General features: G+C 55.8%; 1 long non-coding RNA gene across 1 annotated transcript; it reads right to left on the minus strand.

The window, feature by feature from the left end:
• Window positions 1–2,569: 2,569 nt before the first annotated feature.
• Window positions 2,570–3,310, minus strand: LOC129345844 (uncharacterized). The gene is made up of 2 exons (XR_008598623.1): window positions 3,146–3,310; window positions 2,570–2,786 (listed from the first exon to the last, which is right to left on the minus strand). It is a non-coding gene; the product is annotated as an uncharacterized LOC129345844 (long non-coding RNA).
• Window positions 3,311–3,567: the final 257 nt, after the last annotated feature.

A 3,567-nucleotide genomic window follows, 5' to 3' on the forward strand; every position in this document is an offset into this window, starting at 1 on the left:
GCCATGGAATAGTAGAGGTCTTGTTTTGTTGTATTTTTATATCCAGTATCTTCTTTAGTCAGGTAGTCTAAGACTGGAAGCCGTTTTTCAAGAAAATATGATTTGTAGTTAGGGTTTTCTCTCAGCCATCTGGTCTGTGATTTTTTGCATAATAAAGTGGTCTCAAATGTGGTTTTTCCAACTATTCAAGGAGGGAGCAGTTCTTTGGTTCCAGCTTGAAGCTATTGTTAGTTTATCTATAGCTAGAAGTGAATAAATGAGGTCCAATCTGGCAGTAGGAATCTCAGGATTTTCCCAATAGTTTAGTAAAATTATTGCTGGGGATTTTGAGACCTTATAGGTTGTTATGTGTTCAATTTCCTTAACTATTGCATCCCAAAAAGAACTAATAAATTTACAACCCCACCAGCAGTGAATATAAGTACGCTGTTCCCCACATTGCTTCCAACAATTTGCAGATAATGGTTTATATAATGCAATTTAACTGGGGTCAAGTACCAATGAGAAATTAATTTTAAGAATTGCATCTTTATGTTGACTATTTTTGACCTGAAGATTTGAGATTTCCAAATAATACTCCTTGTAATTGGAAGGATCAAAATTACATTCTTTATGCCACATATTTTGGTAGGACAAAATTTTAGTCTTCTGTTTTTCTTTTAAAAGAATAGAGTAAATTCTGGACAATAGGCCCTTTTGCTTTTCTGGTCTTTCTTTTTGAATTTTTTCAAAATTTGTAAGAGGCTTTTTTAATAAAGCTTTGATATTAGGAGACTCAATAAGATGCTTAATTTGTAAGTATTCAAACCAGGGGATTTGAAGGGCCGTGTTTCTTTCGAGTCTGACTTTTTCTTGCAGTGAGCCTTTATCTAATACATCCATTAGTCTTGTTTTGTTATTAACAGCGCAATCCTATGGCCGGCCCCAACGCCGACGCGGCTGCACTGGTGGTGTGGCGGCGCCGCCGGGCCGGATCCTGTGCCAGCAAAGTGTGGCCGCAGCGGCGCCCGCAGCGGCGCAGAGATGCAAATTTGGAGAACCAGAAAGTGTTGTGGGCGGGTTTGATCCACGGCCGCCGCCAGGCGCAGCCAAAGGGCGCTGTTCCTGACAAGCGTCAGGGGGAGGAGCCAGGAAAGGCGCAGCCTATGGGCAGCATGCGATCCCGGCCAGGCCCCAGAGCAGCAGGCAAACCGCGCCCATGCTGGCAGACTGCCTCGGCTCGTGTGTCGGGCGGGGCTCGCAGTCGGGAAGGAGAGGGGTGGGCGTAGTCTGAGAAGCCTTTCCCCCGTTTGCCCAATGTAGCACCAAGTCCCTGGCGGCCGCGTCCAGAGAGGTTGGCATGGGACTGGCAGGCGCCCTGCCATGAGGAATCCAGGGCAGCAGCCAGTCTCTGGCAGCAGGGGACAGCCCCCAAGTGGTGCCGAAGGGGAGGGCTGGCCTGAGGCCGCCACCAAGAGGCAGACACAGCGGGCCTGCCCCCTCGTCCCCATCCCAAGGCAAAGAACACAGACACCCATTGCACAGAAATCAGCCTTTATTATTATATCATCCCACCTCCCCCAGCAGACGTGAGGAAGGGGAGGCGTGTAGGAGAGCCGTCTGTGCAGCAAAACACCCCACCCCACCCCCAAGGCGGCAGCGGCGGTCACCGGCGAGGCCGGCGGCCGGACCCCCTTGGCCGTCCACGGGCCCGGCCTCTCGCACGCAACTGGGCCCGAGGGAGGGGTGCCTCTGGGGCGGGTGGAGCTGCTGCAGCGGGTGGGGCCGGAGGGTCGAGGATGGCGACGAGCCGCCCGAGCAGGGCTTCGGCACGGACTTGAGAGGCACACCCCACCCCTCCCAACAACCATGGCCTGTTGGCGTGGGAGGCTGGCAACTGCTCCACGGGATTGGATGCGAGGCAGGACGCCCTGGGGTGGAAGGTGTTGGAATGACCAATGGGGCTGCTGCAGACGCCCGAGGGGCTGGACCCACTCTGGGAGGCGGCCGCTCATGGGACTGTGTTGCTGGGGCTGCGGCTGCGATGGGGGCGACCCTCCCCAGGCGCGCGAGACCTCCTGCCCGGGATATGGCATCCACCTGCCACCACCCTGGATTCTCCATTGGTGGGGGCTAGGGTTCCAGCGAGCGGACCGTTTGCCCTGCCATCTCCCGCCCCCTTGAAGCTGCAGCTCGCACCACCCTCTCCCTGGCTTATCGTGTGCCAGCTACTCTCCCCACCGGGGATCCCCGCTCACATGCCCCGCCCCAACCCTCTACCTGGCCATAGATACAGGGGGGTTAGCCGTGTTAGCCTGTGGTAGCGAATTCAAAAAGGGTCCCGTAGCACCTTTACAACTATCCAATTTTATTGTGGCACAGGCTTCTGAGAATCAAGTTCTCTTCGGCAGATGGGTGGTACAGACACTGGTCAAATACAGAGGAGGAGGGGGGAGGAGGGAGGGAGGGGGCGGGGAGGCAAGACGGGGTGTGTCGGATACATTTGTGGCAATGTGCAGGTGGGGAGATGTGACGGGAGTGTTGGGGGAGGGGCGGAGGACGAAGTCAGACTCGCAGACACAGAAAACAGTTGTTGTACATCTCGTTTTATTGCACTGGAAAGAGCGGGCTTGCGTTTAGGCTGGCGAGGGAGCTGGAGCATTCCACACAGCCCTCCTTCCCGCTCGGAGGGGCGGGGCTGGGATGCAGGCCGCGGCGCGACGGTGCTTCCTGGGCTGCAGCCAACCGTCCGTCAGAGATGTTTGGGGAGGGCGGGGCGCGGGGGAGCAGCCATGCCCTGGATGTGCCTGTGGGGGAAAAAGACACGTGTGGGCTTTGCCTCATTCCACTGGCAAGGCAAGCCCCACACTCCGCCATCCGGGGGGGGGGTTGCACATGGTCGAGGGCAGCAGCTGATGCATGACGGTCTGGTGAGGATGCACTCGGCCTTGGCAAGCCTTTACCTTTAAGGGAGAGAATGAGCTGGTCACAACAAACACCTGGCCACATGTGGTTTTCGAGGCGCCTGCCTCTGAGGCAGCCAGGGGCGGCCATGGTTGCCCCCCACCCCTGCTGGGCCTCACCCAAAGCGGCAAGTGAGCGGGTGGGTTCAGGTGAATGGGCGGTTTGCGCTAATCTGCGGAATGCCCCCCCACCTCCTCCTTACCTGTCAGCGCTCCGTCGGTCATCACCAGGTGGGAGCGCCAGAGTCAGGGCACCTGCAAGGAAACGGGAGAGCATGCGGTTAATTTGCAAAGTGTCATTCCCTTCTGCCACGGAAGGGTTAGTTTGTTTGTGCTTAGTTAGAAGCAACTAGCATGCATCAGTTAGCTGTGGAGTCATTCTTTCTATCACGGTAGAAAGAGAGTTAGGCAGACATTTGCACCTCTTCCCCTTTATGCGAAGTTCCCCCAGTTTTTCGCAAAGTCCCCGGAGTGCATTCTGCGCCTGCCAATGTGAATGCCCTCAGCCCGTTTCGGTTTTCAAAGGGGCAATGCCACTCAGCAGACGGGCAGAGCCTCCGGCCGAGTGCTCACTTACCTGGGGGTTTGGGTGGCGCTGGCCGGTTGTTTTGTAGGTCGCGGTCGC

This window comes from Eublepharis macularius, chromosome 18, assembly GCF_028583425.1.
Source record: "Eublepharis macularius isolate TG4126 chromosome 18, MPM_Emac_v1.0, whole genome shotgun sequence".
NCBI lineage: Eukaryota > Metazoa > Chordata > Lepidosauria > Squamata > Eublepharidae > Eublepharis > Eublepharis macularius.